Genomic DNA, 20,831 nt, shown 5'->3' with positions numbered 1-20,831 from the left:
CATACACAATTGAAATGGGAATGGTAACAAACTACCACAAACTGGTGGCTTTAAACAAAGAAATTTATCCTTTCACAGTTCTGGAGGCTCGAGTCCAAAATCAAGGTGTCGGCAGGGCCATGCTCCCCACGGAGTCTCTAGGGGAGGGAGGAGACTTCCTTACCTCTTGCAGCTTCTGGTAGCACCAGGCATTCCTTGGCTTGATGCGACCTAACTCCCATTTGCCTTGTCATCCCATGGCTGTCTTCCCTCTGTGTGTGTCTCTGTGTCTTCACACAATGTTCTCCTCCCTGTGTCTTTGTTTTCTCTTCTTATAAGGACACCAGTCATTGGGTTAAGTTCCCACCCTAATGGAGTGTGACTTTGTCTTAATTTGATTACATCTGCAAACACCCTATTTTTCAATAAGGTCACAGTTACAGAAATAGGGGGTTAGGATTTCAACACAATCCAACAGTAAGAGTTATCACTGACAATTGTGGTGTTATATTAACATCAGTATCTAATTTATTTTTGTATTTTGTTTGGTAGCACAAATATGGAGAAAATCCTGGTCCAAACTGATAAGTAATTATAAATGGTGGTCTTTTTTTTAAAATTTAAACATGTCACTTTGCAGTCTCGATCTCAATTAGAGGTCTGAAAGAGCCACATTAGGAAATTTACATATCAATGTTAAGCTACTCACAGTATCCCAAAAAAGACTCACCTTCCTTACTGGAGAGGGTTCACTTTTTAAAAGGAGTTGATAAATGGGCTCCTGTGGAAGCTTAAAAATCATCATTATATTTGGCTGACTCTGTGTTTTCAAATGTCATAACACCCTGAGTTATTCAATGGTAGAATTTGAAAGCATCTTGTTAGTGGCGTGTTCTGTCTGACATTCCCTCAAAATTTCGGAAGAGTAAAAATAGTGTTATTTTGTATTTTGAGTCTTAACTTGGTTTCAATTTTGTTGCTGACACTTTCTCTGCTGTTGTGAGCAGTAACATGGGGACTGTGAACAGCTAAAATGAGCCCATTCAGCTGGTTAAAAATATCATCTAGATACTCCAGCTGGTACAACTAATTTACAGTTGAGAGATGTTTAATTAATGGAGTTTTTTTTAAACACAAAAGTTATTTATATTTTAATTTGAAATATCTCATACAAGAACCTTGTCTTGAAACTACTAAAAACTTCAATGTAAAAGCACACATTCTGGAACTTACCACCGTTATTAAAATAACTGAAAAGGCCCCAGTTTAAAGACTGTGCCTTAATAAATTTGACAATTTTAATGGCTTTATCCAACTTCTTTCAAAATGCTGCATAGACAGCTATTTAAGCACACATAGAATGACCACAAGCATAGTTTAGCAACTGCTTTTATCTGAGCAATTCTTTTTATATCATCAGAATAGATGTGGCTACATTTTTGACAAGTTTATTCAATGGTATATTGTAATCTAATCTAGAAACTTAATTTTATCTCCAGCTGTGTTTTATCTAATGAATCTTCTTTGTGTCCATTTACGTGACCATATATAAAAACAAGCAAAACACAGAGATGAGCAAATCCACATTTTCATTCAGTGAAAATAAACCTAAGCATTAAAGAAATTCACCACATATATATTTTGAATATGTATTTTAGGGTTAAATCAATGATGCTCACCAGCATGGTATGGGCCCTCAATGATATTTGGAAATATGTGGGGGCATTTTTGGTTATCTCAATAACTAAGGACACACCTGGCACTTAGTTCCCTCAAGCCAAGGATGCTAAGTGACTTGCACTTGTCTCCCCTTAAACGCCAGTGGAAAATGAGGGTCATTATATTTTTGTCAATGTCTGCTTATTTAACATAGATTTTAATAAGCTCTTTCTGATAGAATTTGTCTTTTCCTCACTTGTAACTTTGGATGGTCCCCTTGGGAGCTTTCATTGTCAGATTTAAATTTTGTTCACGTACAATTTTTTTTTTGTGTGAGGAAGATCAGCCCTGAGCTAACATCCATGCTAATCCTTCTCTTTTTTGCTGAGGAAGACTGGCTCTGAGCTAACATCTATTGCCAATCCTCCTCCTTCCCCGCACCACCCCCCAAAGCCCCAGTAGATAGTTGTATGTCATAGTTGCACATCCTTCTAGTTGCTGTATGGCCGGACAAGCGATGCGTTGGTGCACGCCTGGGATCGGAACCCGGGCTGCCAGTAGTGGAGCACGCACACTTAACCGCTAAGCCACGGGGCCGGCCCCCACGTACAATTTTTGTTGATGACACTAAGCAGTTCAATTAGACAAGAACATCTGAGTTCCTTACTTTTGGAACTTTGGTGTTTTGTTTCAAAATCATGTAATTTAGGAGGCTAAGGTTTGTAAAATTTCACTGCATGAAATACAAGAAGTTGAGCACTTTTGGTCACGCTAAAATGAGACTGGGTGACAGATAGTTCTCATTGTACTTTCTTGCTTTCAAAAGATTTCAAGTGAAACTTACAGGCCTTACTTTCATTTCAGATTGTTGTCACAGTGGTATGGCTGACCATTAATTGCCTATCACTCAGTACCAAATTGGCACTTTTCATCATGAAGCCCAATCTTATTTTGCTTATCATCATATTTTCTCTTTAAATTTAATTTTTAAACCAATAATTCATTTCTACTATTAAAGGTAATTACCTCCTCTCACTAGAAAATTTTTTTTTAAATTTAAACAAAAATATCCCAGACTTACCATAAGCCTTAAGCTCAAATAGTGATCATGACGTATATTACTTGTTTGCTGCACAGCCTTCTGTGGCTTTCTGACAAGAGCAAGCATGGAGCAGAAGCATCTGAGCCTCGTCTGGCATTTGATGGATTTGATCAATGCTTGCTAGGGTGAGTGTACTCCCCTGTGTAATCTCATGGGAGAGGCCATGCGCAATTCTGAATTAAAAAAAAAAGACTAGTGCAGAATTACTAGCCATTCAGTGTATTATATATATGTTAGAGATGGCAAAAAAAGGCACTCTAGTTCAAGATCTGCATAAAACTGAAGAAAGCTCAGTGGAAGTTAACACGATGTTGGTCTCTTGAACACGATGTGTTCAAAGCTGGTGTTTTTAATGACGTTTTAAAAATAGTCAAAATCTTAATGGCAGATTTCTGACCAGGCTGAGTGCTCAGCCTGCCTAGTGGTATTCAGCTTGGTCTATTCACCTTCTTCCTCTTTTTTTTCCTTAGTCCAATTTCGTCATTTCCGTGGCAGCTTCAAACAATTCCAGTTTGAAAATTCCAGTGCAGACGTGGCCTCTTCTCAAGATTTTCTCCTTTTCCTTCGTCTGGGTCCCGATTCTAAACTCCCAAGGGCTGACACAGTCACTGTTTGAGATAGCTGAGGCGGGGCAGCTTCATTTCTTTCGTTGGCTTATTTCCCTGGGGAGTAAATGGCAAGTCTGCCTGCACTTATTTAATTTACACCAAACAGCTTGGCAAAATTATGGCTCTCAAATTTATCTGCGTCCTGTTTTACTTATGTCAGGAGGTCCATGCCATAGCTTTGCCCTGCAGATGGCCTCCTGGAAGGTGGACATCCATGCCTACCCACATGGAGCCCATGGAAACTTCTGGATCCCCTCCATTCCCTGCAGGGAAACCCAGGGGGTCGTTTCTAGCTCCTCTCTGGTATGGACACATCTTATAGCCTTCTCTACTCTCTTGCCCCCTTAGAACCCAGAGTGCTTCTGTATGGCTGTGGCTTTCAAAATACCCCAAATTTGGAGCTGAACACATATTCTCTTTACTTTGGGGTTTCTCAATTAAAGGTTTTCCATATAGTCTTCTCTCCTCTGGTGACTGGTCACTGTGCTGCCACTATATTTCCTTCTCCAAAGCTGTCATTTTCTTTCTCCTGCTGAGAGCTTTTTTGATCTCTTTGGGGCAAGGGATGGGGGAGCAGGAAGAAAATCTGTTCTCCCAGTTTGTATCTACTTTTTGCAATATTTTGTTGCATCTGGGCAGGGGTGGGGGAGGCAATTTCCTTTTGACCTTAGAGATTAAGAATGTGGCATCTTTTTCTCTCTCTGTTTTACAGCAAAAGATATGCTGCCAAGTTGTAGGAGGATCAGCCATTTTTCTGGGCAGCTGGGAAGAGCACATCATTCATACTTTGAAATATCATCATGCCACAAAAATTAAACAAACACAGCGAAAAAAAGAATTAGCACCTTACAATCAACCATTTCTTCTCCCTTGAAATTCATTTGAAAACTAAAAGTTTAGCTAGAAGATATCTAAAATTCATTCAAAGAAATTCTTCAGTTTTCCAGTTGCTGAGTGATGACAATTGTACTCTGATTTCTCAAGGATTAACATAGCAGGACAGTCACTTGTCATCACCTTAAACACTGGCAATAGCGAGAAGATTTTCTTTGCAGAGAAAGTGCCAGTTGGTGGTCTGAAGGAAGGAAGAAGAGAAATTATAGAAAGCTTGGAATAAGGGAAGCAGGATCCCTGTTAACAGGAAAAAAAACTTTTTCCCTACCCACAGAACACTTCTGACACCAAATGTGGGAACTTTTCTACATCAACCAATTCTCCAACTCTGTCGATACCAATGGAGTGTCCTACAATTCAATTCTGACACTAACTACCTGGACATAGCAGAGACCCCACAGGTTAGGGGCTCAGTCCCACAAGACTGCTCCCACTTCAGATGCCAGTAGCAAGTCCCAGGTTGTCACCTGTACTTCTGACCAACTGGCTGTAAATTAGGGGTTCCCACAACCGTCTCCGCCGGTTCAATAATTTGCTGTAGTGGCTCACACAACTCAGAGAAACAGCTACGTTTACTGGTTTCTTATGAGGGATAGAATGAAGGATGCAGATGAACAGCCACATAAAGGGGTGCATAGGGAAAAGTCCGGAAGGGTCCTGAGCACAGGGGCTTCTTTCCCCTTGTAGTTGGGGGTGTACCACCCTTCCAGTATATGGACGTGTTCACCAACCTGGAAGTTCTCTGAACCCCATAGTTTTGGGATTTTTATGGAGGCTTCATCAAGTAGGCATGATTCATTATTAACTCAGTCTTCAGTCCCCCTCCCTCCGTGGAGGATGGGGCTGGGGCTGAACATTCCAATCTTCTAATCGTGGCTTGGTCTTTCTGGTGATCAGCCCCCATCATGAATTTATCCAGGAAGCCCACCCGGAGTCGCCTCATTGTAACAAAAGATGCTCCTATCACTCAGGAAATTCCAGGGGTTTTAGGAGCTCTGTGTCAGGAACCAGGAGCAGAGACCAAGTGTATATCTCATGTTATGTCACACCTGTGTTAGGTGAGATGAACTTGACTGATGGATGTAACATACATTCAATATAACACAGAGAGAAAAGGCACTGACTAGTGGGACCTGGGGAAATTTTAGGAAACATCCATGTAGTCCTTTTCTTAGGCAATGGAAAAGCCAAATTACTCTGGCTACTTTGTTGTTAGTGCCCTCAAGTTGATTCCATCTCCTAGAGATCCTGTGTTCAGCAGAGTTGAACCCTGTCTGGTCTCTTTGCACTGTCATCTCACCTTCCATAGGGTTTTCATGGCCAGCTTTTCCAGAAGTGGGTGGCCAGGTCCTTCTTCCCAGTCTGTCTTAATCTGGAAGCTCTGCTGAAACCTGTCCACCATGGACGACCCTGCTGGTATCTGAAATACCAGTGGCATAGCTTTCAGCATCACAGCAACACGCAGCTGCCGCAGTATGACAGGCAGGTCATGTGGTTTCCTGACTGGGAAACGAACCTGGGCCACAGTGGTGAGAGTGCGGAATCTTAACCACTAGACCAGCAGAGCTGGCCAATAATTCAGGCAAAAAGTTAACTAGATAGGTGAGTCTGAATCGCTGACTAAAAGAGGAATTGGGAGATTTTCAAAAAGGAAGAGAGTCCTCACGGGGGAAGAGATTCCACAGTGAAAACTTCTGTATAAACTTGTGCTGTTTTTGAAGGCATAGAACTTGGATCAGAATCAGATTGCTGTGGTACTCGTTCTCCATGCTCAGAAGTAAAGAAATGTCTCTTATGATACTACTGAAACTAGCTGGAGTTTCAAATGAGAGAGAAGTGTTCTTGCTGAAACCCTAGAGGGACTCCTTCATCTTCCTACCTCCATTCAAATCGACCAACCTACCTTCATCTGTAGCCCTGCTTTCTGCCTCTCCTCACTTCTTAGTGTTCTTGTTTCCGTCACCGCCACCTCCTCCACATGGGTTCTGGATGCCAGTCGCTGTCATCTTCTCATGGACTCTCCTGCCTCATCATTTCCCACTCTTTCCAGGACCATTCTGTCAGCACATAAACTGCTTAAGTATCTCCCATCAGTTGACCCCATGGTCTCTCTTCTGTATTGCCTCATTTCTTAATTCATTGTGTCTAACCTTCTTGAAAGAGTTGTCTATTATCATTGTGTACGCTTCCTCTCCTCCCATTCTCTCCTTAGCTATCTCCAGGTAGCCATCTGTCCATGCACCTCACTGTGTGTGCCTGTGCCAAGGTCAGCAATAATATCCAGGCAGCTAATCCACAGGTCACTTTTGGGGCCACATCGATGTCTCTGCAGCATTTGAGGCAGTTGCTTACTCCCTCCTTTTTCCCTCCTCTACACTTGCCTGGCCACCACCCTAGCCCCTATCACAATCGTCTCACCTGGATTATTGCAAAAGCTTTCTAATTGTTATTCCTGTTTCCACTCTTGCTATATAGTAATCCATTTCTCACACAGCACCAGAGTGATCTTTTTGTAATGTCAATCAGATGTCATTCCTATGTTTAGAAGTTTCTAATGGACTTCCATTAAATTTAGAATACAATCCCAACGCTTTACTACATACTATCAGGCTCTACGTCATCTGGCCACTGCCTCTCTCTTGGCTTGCAGTGAAGATCTCCCTTGCTTATCGTATGCTCCAGCAACACTAGCCTTCTTTTTAGCCATTCTTCTCTCTCTTTTCCTTGAACACACCAAACTCAATTTCACTTGCTATTTCTTCTGCCAAGGATGCTCTTCCTCCAGAGCTCCATACTTCTTCCAGCTATTCCAGACTCAGTCTAAATGTCACTTTCTCAGAGAGTCTTTCCAGAACACCCAATCTAAAGTAACTTATCTTCCATCGTTATGTTCACTGCATCCTATTTTATTTTCTTAATAGCATTGTTTTGTCTTAATATTAGCTGAAATAATCATATTCAGTTGTTTGCTTCTTTATTTTCATCATCCTTCTAGAATTTAAATGTCTTGAAAATAAGTGTTTTTTTTTTTTTTTAAGATTTTATTTATTTATTTATTTTCCCCCCAAAGCCCCAGTAGATAGTTGTATGTCATAGCTGTACATCCTTCTAGTTGCTGTATGTGGGACGCGGCCTCAGCATGGCCGGAGAAGCGGTGTGTCGGTGCGCGCCCGGGATCTGAACCCCGGGCCGCCAGCAGCAGAACGCACGCACTTTTAACCGCCAAGCCACGGGGTTGGCCCAGGGTTTTTTTTTTTATGTGTCGATCTACATTGTATCCTGAGTTTCTAGAACAATGTCTAGCACATAGTTGGTGTTCAATAGATATTTATTGAATGGAAATAGAATATCAGATGGTTTTTGGAAGTCATACTTTGAGTTCCAGAACTGAATCTTTACTGGGCCATTATCTTGCCTGGTTATCCTTCTATTCCCTCATTGGCAATGTTACCTTTTCCCACAATGACTACTTTAAAACTTTCTAATCTCTCTAGAACCCTAAGTACTTGTAGCTCCCTCTCACTTTCAGAAAATATTTTACACTCTATGAATCAAAAGGAAGCTATTCCTTGGCCATCGTGTCTGAAGAGAAGGAAGTGACCTATGTGGTTTTCTTTTTAATTTGTCTATACTTGTTACAACCTTTTTAAGAAGACTTGAACGTGACCTAAAAGTGGCTTTTTAAGCTTGAACGTGACTTGAGCACTACATTTCCATTAATAAAACTTGCTCTGAGTTATTTTTCAAATGGCTTTACATCATGCCTACGTAGGCTTATAATTTTGCTACTCTAGATAATACATTTCTTTGGAAAACAAGCCCTATGGATAGTTATTCTCATCTAGTTGGTTCAGTTTAACATACTAATTTCTAGAGGCCTGGAACGTGTAATTGATAACTACAGAGGAGAATACACAAATAGAATACACAATATAAAATTTCTTTTATAATATTGTCTACATCGGTGAAACTTGGATAGGTTAAGATGCTAATAATATTCTATCTGTTTACTGGGTTTAGCCAAACTTTCTTCCCAGTAGGAGTGAAAAAGGGAAAGCAATGAATTGGGTGAATGGCCAGAAAACCTCATTCTGCAGTACTTCAACCTACCCCTCTCTATTGGCTCCTTTGTGTTAAGAGCCATTGTCACTTATCCTTATAAAAATCTGTTTATCCCTGTACTTCTCTCCTGTATACCCTTCATGGCCAAAGTTCATGAAACAGTTAAGAGGTAACTTCATTCGTTGTTTCCACTTACTTTCTTTCCCTCACTTCTCAGCTGATTCCAGTTTAACTTCTAGCCCACCACTACACTGAATCTGCTCCTACCGGGGAACTCCATGTTGCTAACTCCAAAAATTTATCAATCTTTATTGGTAGAACTTTCAGCAGTATTTGACACTGTCGAGTACTTTCTTCTTCAAACATTCCATTCTGTTTTTATGAATCTCCCCTCTCCTAGGTTTCCTCCCGTCTTTCTAGCCCATCTGTCCTAGCTTTCTTTGTGGGCTTGTCTTTCTTTATCTATCCTTTAAATATTGGTAATTTTTAGGGTTCTGTCTGGGGCTCTCTTCCTGTCACATTCAACATGTTTTCCCTCAGTAATCTCATCCACTTCCATGACTTCAAGTATTATTATTATTTTTTTTTTTTTATAATTTTTTTATTTATTTATTTTTTCCCCCCGAACCCCAGTAGATAGTTGTATGTCATTGTTGCACATCCTTCTAGTTACTGTATGTGGGACGCGGTCTCAGCATGGCTGGAGAAGCGATGCGTCGGTGCGCCCCCGGGATCTGAACCCGGGCCGCCAGCAGCGGAGCGCGTGCACTTAACTGCTAAGCCACGGGGCTGGCCCTCAAGTATTATTGATATGTCAACAACTCTATCCCTTTTTTTCCTGAGCTTCAGACCTATATATCCAACTAATCTCTTAACATTTCCATTTGGTTATCAGTCCAAAACTAAACCCATCGTCTTCCCCACTAGACCTGCTTTTCCCTCTGAGTTTCCTATCTCCATGAACTTTGTCCATCCAACTGGCCAAGCTTGAATACTAAGCAAGTTTTTATACAATATCTTGAAGAAGATCAAGATTCACTAACACCTCTTCTGTGTTCTAGCCATTCACATTATTTCTAAGCAGGTGAGGAAGAATAGAGCAGAGGCTTAACTGATCTTTACTAATTTACAAATTACAGTCTCAAGTTAAAAATTTTTAAGACCCAGATGTTAACCTAGCAAGAATAATAGAGGATCAGCAGGACTAATGTATTGTGAATCGAATTATTTTACTCTTTATGGTCAGAGTTCTAATTGTCTATAGACTGCTTGGAAGTGTGTTAATCCGTCTTTCAATGGATTTCAAAAGATGTGGCCTAAAGATTTGTTATGGTGATTTCTCGGGTGATTTTGAATCCAAGTCAGCTATAGTCAGCTCCACTATAATTCCAATGAAATAATCTGTAAGGAAGAAGAGTTTTTTATGCTAGAGTGAAATGATGTTAAATGGAACTTTTTCTTCTGTCTTGAATTTTGGCTGAGGTCCAGGGCTGGGTACTATGGTTATTAAAAGCCCGCACTAAAGAGGTATGCTGGACCCATTTATCAAAATTCATTGGAGAGAGAAAGAAGGTTACCCATAAGGATTTTGTGGTAGAGAGTTTTGTGGAATTTCTTCTCTCTGGCCCTTATAGAGCAGAGTCTTTATCCATGGGTCCATTAAGCCAGGTGATGGGAGGATTTGGAACCATTGCCACAGGGACATCACACATAGGGGAACCCGACATGATTTTCTTGGAGTCCCTTTCCTTGGGGGAGAGAGACTGGTGCTTGAGGTTGGGAAGTTGGGTTGGATGAATAAATTTTAAATTGGATATAAGATAGAGTTTTTAAAAATAAACATTTTTATTTTAGAATTGTTTTAGATTTAGAGAATTGTGAAGAGAGTTCAGAGAGCTCCCATATACTCCACACCCATTTTCCCCTATTATTAACATCTTACATTAGTATGATACAGTTGTCACAATCAATGAACCAACAGTGACACATTATTATTAACTAAAGTCCATAAGTTATTCAGATCTTCTTAGATTTTTCCTTATGTCCCTTTTTTGTTTCAAGAATCCACCTAGGATATCACATTTAATTGTGATGTCTCCTGAGGCTTCTATTGGCTGTGACAGTTTCTTAGATTTTCTTGTTTTTGATGAACTTGACAGCTTTGAGGCATACTGGTCAGGTATTTTGTAGAATGTCCTTCACTTGTGTTTTTTTTCCTGATGTTTTTCTCATGATTAGATTGGTGTTATGGGTTTTTGGAGGAAGACCACAGATGTAAAGTGCCATTTTCATTATATCATGTTAATAGTACATACTATCAACATGAGTTATTGTTGATGTTAACCTTGATCCCCTGGCTGAGGCAGTGTTTGTCAGATTTGCCCACAGTAAAGTTACTCTTTTTGCCCCCTTATCTATACTGTAATCTTTGGAAGGGATATAGTATGCACAGCTCACATTTAAGGAGTGGGGAATTATACCTCACCTCCTCGAGAGTAGAGTTTGGACTGGACTAGAAAACTCACGAGATATTTCTAAAATTGAGAAGGGTCAGATAAAGGAAATTCAAACAGAAGGTATAAAGACAGAAGTAAGGAAAGATTAAAGCTGTGTATTCTATCAAGACCAAATCACAGAATACATCCATTTTATGATCACATAATAAATGAGCCAGATAAATTCAAAGCAAGAGTACTAAAAAGGTGTGTCCCAATCAATGAAAAATTTGTAGCTCAAAAGGACTACAAAATAACAAGAGCCCAGACCCTCTTTCTCCCTCCCCTCCCCCCAAATAGAGAATTTACAATCTGAAATCAGGGATGTATAAAACCTATGACCAATGAGGCAGAAAGAAAACACACAGAACCTTGAGGAAAAAATAACTGAATGATGAGAAAGTCCTTCCTTTCATGTATAACTTTAAGCATATTCTTGGAATTAGAAGGAAGACAAAAAATTGCAGCACTGAAATTATAAGGAAATCAAACATAAAATTAAAATACATTAAATGGATAAGATAATTAGGAAAAGATTGGTGATGCTACATTCAGTAATGCCAAATAGACTATTTTATTAAGAATAACTAGAAAATCTGGGGAAATATATGAACAAAGTATGCTTGAAAGCAAGGGAGAGATTACGAGGCAGAAGAGAATTATGGGCCAAGATCCAGGAGAAGGAAATTCAGAGAGCTGAGCCCAGCATTGGGGAATGCATTGCCTCCCCCTATAGGATTAATGGATTCCAGACGGGACAGCTGAGAGGCTAAGCTGAGATTTGACAGTGTTGGGGGTTAGTGGGACAATTGGAGTCCATGTCTACTAAGAGGGAACCCTGGTGAATGTCCCCCAAACTTTGAGTTAGGACTCTAAAGAGCTACAGCATAGGACTAAGGTTGAGGGCCAGCCCAGTGGTGTATCGGTTAAGTGTGCACGCTCCTCTTTGGCAGCCCCGGGGTTCCCAGGTTTGGATCCTGGGTGCGCACTGATGCACCGCTTGTCAAGCCATGCTGTGGTGGTGTCACATATAAAGTAGAGGAAGATGGGCACGGATGTTAGCCCAGGGCCAATCTTCCTCAGCAAAAAAGAGGAGGATTGGCATCGGATGTTAGCTCAGGGCTGATCTTCCTTACAAACAAACAAACAGACTAAGGTTGAGTCAGAAATACAGCAGTTCTCATAGAGAACGAAGCTCCACTTTTAATAATTTCAATTCCTGATTGGATTAATGTGATTAGGTACTGCCATTGTCTGTAGCCTTATGCCTGAGGCAAACGTAAAATCCTCTCTGGAGGAAGAGAACATTCTAAACTTTAAGTAATTTTTACAGTATTTTCCATATATAATGTCAGGAACTCAATCACAGATAACTGCTAGACACACAGGAGGCAAGACAATGTGACTGAAAACCAAGAGAAACAAGAGACAATAGCAATGGACTCACAGGGGATTTATATAATGGAGCTAATACACATATTTTAAAGTAACTGTCCTAATTACACTTAATAGAAATAAAAGACAAGATCAAGAACTTTGACAGAAAGGCTGGAAAATATAAAAAAGAGCAAAATAGAAATTCTAAACATGAAAAAAAGAACTTTATAGATGGATTTAATAGCAACTTAGTGACAGCTGATGAGAGAATTAGTGAACTGGAAGATGTCAGAAGAAACTATCCAGACTGATGTACAGAAAAAAATAAAAGGTGTATAAGAATAAAAGATGTATAAGAGATACAATGAGAAGAGCTACAATGAGAAGTCCATTGCTATATAACGTGAATATTCTCTTTCCCTTTCCCATCCCAATATTACACACAGTTTGTCCTGCAATCAGGAACTTATCTACTAGAGACTACTGCTCTAACATAGTTGACAGAATTGCCTGGTGAGAACTAGGTTAGTTAACATCTGTGTTAAATCATTGTTTAATAGGCCACCCATTAGATTAGAGTGGTAAATATTTAAAGAAAATTCATAAAAAATTAGAAGAGTGTTCTTATCCTAATATGAGATTCTTTTTCCTTTTAGGTGCACAGATAAAACCTTTTGTGCAATGAAAGCAAAAGAAACAAAATGACAAATATATATAATAAATGACTGATTAAAGCCTAATACCAAGAAAATATTTTTATTTTTCAAGAAATATTTATTCAAGAAAAATATTTTTATAGAAAGCACTGTCTTCAATGGAAAAATAGACAATGGTTATGATAGTAGAGAAAGATTGCATAAAACAATATAGAAATATTTATTTAACATTTAAAAATTAGTGAAAGGAAAGCAAACTAAGAATAATATAAAGAAAAATTAAAAAATTAAAAAATTCAACATTGATAAAACTTTGGAGAAACTGACAAATCACCATTTCCTGGAGGCACTATAAATTGGTTCAATCTTTTTGAACAGCAATTTGGCAATAAATAATAAGCCACAGAAATTTTAGACTTTATTTACCCAGTAAGCATAAATCTGAGTATTTGTTCTTCAGAAATAATTCCAAAGAATAAATGAACTATGTTTAGAGAGATTATCTTAACTTCTCTATTCATTATAGAAATAAAACCTACATCAAAAAAAGGGAAAATTAAACAATTTATGTTCTATTAACTTAATGGATTATTTTGCAATGATTAGAAATGATAATTATGAAAACTTTGTGTGTGTCTATGTATATATAGACACACACACATATATGAATTTTGTATATATATATATACACAAAAGAATTTTAAGTAAAAAAAATTGAAAGGTAATTTTCATCAATAAAGATTAAGTTTATGTAAAAACAGTATCTACATTTTGAAAAGATCATAGAAATGTAAACAGTAGGACTTACAAAAGTTGGTTATCAGTATAATTTCTTTAAAAAAATTTTAATAATAAAACTGTCATTAAGAAAATTTGTTACTTTGATATTAATGCATATTTTAAAAAAATATGTTGAAGGAGATATTTTCTTCCTGAGAAGAACCAATAGATATTGTGATGTCAATAGATATGATAGTGTCTTAAATAGCTGTCAAAATAGTTAACAAAACCTAAAATGCTTTTATTTAATTCTTTTCCCTTTTGTTTAATCCCCACATATTTCAGAGAAAAGTTCATCCAAACATCAGATTAATCTTTTAATTTGTAAGAATGCTGATTTGGAAGAGTTAGTGTTCTGTATCCAAATATCTTGTTTATTAGATATTCAGTGTTCTCACGTTTTGCTGAGAAAAATCACAATTAAACTTTAAGTTGTCGTTGGGAAACCATGCCCCCTTTCATGGTGATAAAAATGTTGGTGACGTATTGTAAAGGCGCAATGTCCTAGTTACAAGTTTATTGAATTTTTATAAAGAGAAAAGGTATAGAGAGTTTTATAAGTAGGTCTCATGTGAATAGAGATTCTAAAATCCAGAAACCAAGAAAATTAAAAATTCTAAAACACAACTCATGAAGGCTTATGAAGAATGAAGGAGGTGGTCTTTCAAGATCATTTAAAGTGGTGAATCGAGACTGAATTTTAGCTCAATTAGCAATTAACACCAAATATTTACTTCTTTTTCAAGGCAAGGGACCAACACAAAAAATAGAATTTGTTCAAAGCCCGTAGTCCTTCTATGCTGGTGCAAATAATGGTAATATAATTACCAAAATATAGATATATCATCCTTTTAAACATTTATATTTTTCCCCTAAATTTTGATATTTTGGCTGGCAACACTGAGGAAGTAATTGGATACTTATATAATATGACACATGGTGTCAAACTGAAAATATTGAATTTTGTTAAGTTTGTTTAAGAACTTGCAGTGGTATGGCAGTGAAAAGGTCACTTTTCCCCCTTTTATGTCTCATTTGTTCAACATTTAAAATAAAATCATACTTTTGTTGCCAAATGTTTTTTCTCCAAAGATTTTAATATGTATTCATTTTAAAAGACAACAATTCAATCTAAAAGACTATAAATCCTGTGGTTTATGATTCCAAAGAATAAGACAGTTGTCAGAGAAATCAAAGATGAGCAGGTGAAGTCATGCTTGTAAACCTGCTTGAGAATTAATCATCAACAAATTTTGAAAAAAGAATACCTGTTTCAGGGTCGTTCAAAGGGTAACAGAATGATTTTTTAGAGACTTCTATTTGGGTAGCTTTAATTTGAATTGCTATTCACAGTATAGCTGTTTTAAGACTTCACTTTCCATAAGCATTCTCCTCACCTTAAATAGCAACATATGGTCTCCAGCTCGCCTTCCACCTGAAAAATGACTATGAGCAATAGCCAGATCTTTCCTGTTCTTTATAAAATTTTTTTTTAGTGAATATTTTTTCTCCTCCATCAGCCTTTTCTCTTCTGAAGTTTTATATGAAGAGAGACATTCTCTAAATCATTCGTCTGAATAAATTCGCCAAATATTACTTCAGACACACCACATAGTCATAGAAATGTCTTCTCAGAAACTCTACCTTGACATCTAAGAAATTGCTGCCCATGATTTTTTTCAAAAGAATAAGATGGGATTTTATATCACATTCAAGAGTAATTCTGAAATGTAACTGTGATTTAGAGTACACAGGTCTGTTCAATAATTTTGCTTGAAGGCCTCAACAGATTGGTAAGGTAAGAGAGATGGGTTCTAGAATTGTCTCTTCATGAACTCACTGTGTGGCCTACATTTTCTCTCCTGGAGTGAAAACACATTGGTCTAAAATAGATGATCTGTACAGTGTTTCCAGTCATATAACTGACTTCATTTTCTACATTATCATCAAGTACTATGTTCATATTTTTTGTCACCTGAGAATTATTTCAGTTATTTATTGCTGCATAACAAACCACCTTAGTGCCCTAAAAAAAAAAAAAACATTTTATCACTCATGAGTCTTTGGTTTAACTAAGATCAGCTGGCTGATTCTTCTGCTCCAGGTGATGAAGATCGGGGCTGTAGGCATCTGAAGGTTCAAATGGGCTAGATTATCTAAGATGTCTTCTCCTTTGATGCTAGCTCTTGGCTTGGAGCTCAGCTGGGTTTATTGACCTTGCTTTTCCTCAATTCGGCCTCTCCATGTGTTTGAGCTTTTTACATCACGGTTCCTTTGTTTCACGTGAAGAAAGCAAGAGTAGGCAGTTCTTTTAAGGTTTGGGCTTGTAAGTCGCCCAAAATCACTTCTCCATATTCTCCAGGTGAAAATAGGCACAAGATCAGCCCAGATTCAAGGGGAGGGGAAATTAACGCTACCTCTTGGTGAGATGTGGCATACACACACATGGAGGGAAGGAATTGATGGTGGCCGTATTTGAAAACTATCTACTACAGTCAACCCTCTGGAACAAATTCACATCTTTCCCACATACAGAATACAGTCAGCTCTCCCTCAAAGGTCTCATCTTACTACAGCATGGGTTCAAATTTTAGTATTTCTTTATCTGACTAGGTTCAGTTGTATTATGGACTGCATGTTTGTGTGCCCCCCCAAATTTCTATGTTGAAAGCTAATCACCAACATGATGGTATTTGGAGGTGGGGCATTTGGGAGGTAATTAATTTATGAGGCTGGAGCCCTCATGAATGGGATTAGTGCCTTTATAAGAAGAGGCTAGAGAGCTAGCTCATTCTCCTTCTGCCATGTGAGGATACAATGAGAAGTCAGCTGTCTGCCACTCAGAAGAGGGCTCTCACCAGAACCAACCATGCTGGCACCATGATCTTGGACTTTCAGCCTCTGGGACTGTGAGAAATAAACTTCTGTTGTTGATAAACCACCTAATTTATGGTATTTTGTTATAGCATCCTGAGCTAAGACAAGCTGTGGCTGTATTCTTTGGTGTGGTTCCTTAGGAGCAGAGCCCAGTAAACAAAAAAGACAAGTTTTCTGACACTTCCATATCTAGCATATAATGATGGAAGAAGAGGGATGGACAACTGTGTTCAAAAAGGGGAAGGAAGGAGGCATGTAGCTATTACTGATCCATAGCAATTTTGAAATCAAGCTGGGCACATGTCACCATTTCCGCTGACTCTGGGAACAGAAAAGTTCTTTAATTAGGGCTCAGTTCCACTCCTTGAAAGTGGTTCTCTGTGGCTCTTGGTTCTGCCTTCTGGGTTCTGGGTCAACCCTCTGAGTCACACTTCCTTTTCCGTAAGAAATGGCATATGTCTGCATCTGATTAGCATTCTCAGCTTGATTTCTGCCTAGAGGTCTCTTTTCATTATGAACTGTCTTTGAGCCATTTAGTCCAAGTTTTTAAAAACTTTGTAGGCTTCCTACGTACATCCTACATAACTTGTGCTCCTACATAACTTGTGTATCAAGTTATGATCTGCTCCTTTAGATGAAAACCACGCTTACAAATCCCATCCTACCTTGTGCTGAGACACAGGGTGTTGTGGAAGCAATGCTCTTAAGATTCTCAGCAGTCCTCTGTTCCATCTGAGGGCATCTATGAGGCACCTACTTAAATATTTCTGAGGTTTAACAAAGGGTCTTACAGCCTCACTCTTAACCTGAGTTTTACCCTGAGGCTGCATTTTACTGGCAGTATTATTATCTCCATTTTACAGAGGAGGAAATTGAGACTTAGAAGGTTAAATGACTTCCAAATACACTTACTGCTAATTTCCCCGCTTCCTGAAATTCAAAATCTAATGAGGGAACCAGAAATATATAAGAAACAGAAAAATAAGGAAGACTCTAACTCTAATACAATTTCAAAATGCTGAAGAGTCTAAAGGAGAAAGAGATCAGACAGGCTTCCTGGAAGAGGCGGCATTGGATTTGCACAAACATGAAGAAGGAGAGAGGCATTTAAGGCAGAGAAAGCAGAAGGGAGAGAATAGGACGTGATGAGAAAGAGAGTCTATTACCGGAATGTAAGGGGCCTTTCTAGGGTAGATGGTGGTGGTGGTGATGATAGTGAAGTGTAATGAGAGATGTGACTGGAAATGTAGGGTTGGGTGAATTTTGGAAGATCTGAAATCCTGGACTGAAGAGTTTGGATTTAATTGAACAAGAACTCAGGCTTTTTCAGCATGATTTGCTGGTTCTACTTGTCTACATGATCATTTACACAGCTTTGTATTTTCATTCTCCAGGAGATTATTGTTCTTTTGTAGTTCAATCTGAATAATGTATATGAAAACAATTTAAAATGGAAGCTGTGGCTTAGTAGCTGAGAGCTTGGATCCTAGAGCCAGGCAGATCTAGATTAAGACCAACTCTACCATTTACCATTTGTGTCTCTTTGGACAAGTGTCATAACTTTTCTAAGCCTCAGTTATTTCACCTTTAATGGGAATACCTATCTCAGAAGGTTCCTGTGAATATCAAATGAGATAATATATATAAACCACTTAGTAAAGATTAGGGCACATGGTAAGTTATCAGTAAATATTGTTATAAATAATTGTTATTGAAATTTAAAAATTACTGTTACGGAATGAATTGTCTTCCCCAAAATTCATATGTTGAAGCCCCAACCCTCAATGTGACTGTATTTGGAGAAAGAGACTTTAAGTAGGTAATTAAGGTTAAATGAGGTCAGAAAGGTTGGGGCCCTAATCCAACAGGACTGGTGTCCTTAAAAGGAGAGGAAGAGATACCAGAAACTTCTCTCTCTCTGCACCTGCTCACAGAGGAAAGATCATGTGAGGGCACAGTGAGAAAGTGGCCATCTACAAGCCAGAAGGAGAGGTCTCGCCAAAACCTAACCCTGACAGCACCTTGATCTTGGACTTCTAGCCTCCAGAACCGTGGGAAAATAAATTTCTGTTGTTTAGGCCACCTAGTCTATGGTATTATGTTATGCAAGCCCTAGCAGACTAATACACTGTTTAATGAAAATAAACTCAATAATAAACAAAAAAAGTAAGAAGCTTATTCTTTTGAATACCAACAGGGTCAATATCAGAGAACTTTCCTTTTAGCAAGACAATGAAGATTTTTTTTCCAGCAACCTAGACAATGATAGTTGAACACAAGTATTTTGTCGCAGCTTTACAAATTCATCATAAAATCAGTTCGTGTGTTGGCTGTCTATCTGAGGGGACTGGGTCACACGTCTTTTATCCTCTAGCAAAAGAGTCCAGGTTTGTTCATATGGTGGCAGAATTCAAGGAGCAGCACAGGACAAACTCCAATGTGAAAGCACTTTTTAAGCTTCTGCTTTCATCACATTGGCCAAAGGGTCACATGACCTACCCAGATTCAAGAGTGAAGAAGAAGATTCTACCGTTTGGTCGGAGGAGAAGAATTTGAGGCCATTTTTGCGATTTACCACACCTTTTATGTTGCCTGTAGAACAAGACCTCCTAAAATCTAAGCTGAACTACCTGTGTCATAGAGCTATGTCAATCCCGTCGTCTTACGAGAACTGCGTATAGTCATGAGTCTTATTTTAAGCCTGTCCACAAATTCTCTTTTTACATGTCACTAATGCTGTAGATACTTGCTTGATGCTGTTTTCTTGTTTGTTCAAGGACTGGTAGGAAAGACCTTGAATCAACTTCGAAAGAATCACTCATTGTTTCTTGTTAATTGTAGGAATTAGACATGAGTTTCACCAGTAAAGCTATTAGTAGAATCATGAACGTTCAGGGACTCCTAGAGCTGAGATATTGTTCAGTTTTACGGACAATACAGAAAGGTCTTTTGGTTTTCTTTAAGAAGAAAATCAGCTGGTTCTTTTGGCTTCAGGCATTTCAGTATAACACCACAGAGTTCCAGAATGCCATCTTCTCCTGTATTCAATGGATGGGGGTGCGGATGGGATGTCTGCCAGGAAATAATAAGTTCAGTTCCAAGAATCCTCCTCCTTCTGATTACCCTGATTTCCAGGGTAACCAAGGCCTTCCTGGTTATCTGTGAAGTTGACCTGCATTTTGAGGGATTTTAAGACCCGGGTGGTGGGGTGGTGGGGGAGGGGGTGGGGTCGTGGTGGTTAATATTCTCCTTTGAGTTTGGTGCGTTCTCCAACTGAGGATAACAAATGGTCTGAATGTGGTCATTGAGTCACTGAACTGATTTTGGATAATATAGTGTGTAGAAAGAAACTTCTTGATGCAAATAGTTTGCAAGACTAGAATCTTTTTTTTTTTTTTTTTTTTCCTGCTAAAAGCTTTATTCTTTCCATCTGGTCCACAGCTTGAGTGAGGGCTCCAGGATGGTTAAAAAGCAGCCTTAGTGGCTGCAGGGAGGGGCTCAGGTCGAAGCCCTGACACCAGGGGGAATGTTAGGGAGGCCCCTGGGATGGGAGGCTCCTAGTCATGTTGGAGATTGAGACTTTCGAAGAGATACTCGCCCACACCAGCTTGGGGGCTGGCCAGCCTGCGGAGGTGAGTCAGGTGGTCGCTATCTTCTTGGTGAGTTTCACCTCCTCGTCTAGGAAGTGGCTCTCCAGGAAGCCACAGAGATGGGGGTCTGCGCGGGCAGAACCCAGGACATGCAGATCCAAAAGCACCTGGTTCAAGTTCTTCTCCAGGACCACGACGGCTTCCAGGGCGTCCAAGGTTTTACCCCACTCATTTTGGCACGGCTTCTGCACATCCTGGAAGAGGGCGCGGCCACTCTCTGGATTTGCATCAAGAGACGCTCTGCACCCTCCCGCTTCTCCTTCGCTAACTCCAGCAAGTGGCCCACGTCCTCCAGAGCCACAAAGCCACGGTCGAAAGGAAAGCTGAGAGAGGGGGAGGTGTAGGAGGCCCGCAGACGCAGAGCCACCAGGCGGTTGACGGCGGCCCCCACCTCGGTGGAATAATTGTGATGAATCTGGGAGCTCATGGTTGGTCGCAATAAGCAAGAAAAACGGTGTGGGCTGGTCCTGGATGCAGAGGAAGGCAGAGAAGATGGTCCTGGAGGTTGTGTCTGGAAAACAGGTTGCAGGGTGATGGGAGGCTGGAAGAAGGGGCGTCCCCGAGTCTGTTCCGTCAAAACTGTTGAAGCCAAGAGACGGATCCGTGGGATCGCAGGGCGCGCCGTGAGCCAGAATCATTTTTGAGAAACTTTCTCAAGACTGATGTAACTTATGACACAGAGGGTATATATG

At 39.4% G+C, this 20,831-nt stretch overlaps 1 pseudogene; it reads right to left on the bottom strand.

Annotated features, from left to right (window-relative positions):
- Positions 1-20,046: 20,046 nt before the first annotated feature.
- Positions 20,047-20,566, bottom strand: LOC131415767 (ferritin light chain-like; annotated as a pseudogene).
- Positions 20,567-20,831: the final 265 nt, after the last annotated feature.

The sequence above is a fragment of the Diceros bicornis genome, chromosome 17, assembly GCF_020826845.1.
Source record: "Diceros bicornis minor isolate mBicDic1 chromosome 17, mDicBic1.mat.cur, whole genome shotgun sequence".
NCBI lineage: Eukaryota > Metazoa > Chordata > Mammalia > Perissodactyla > Rhinocerotidae > Diceros > Diceros bicornis.
This window is presented reverse-complemented; position numbering and strand designations above follow the sequence as displayed.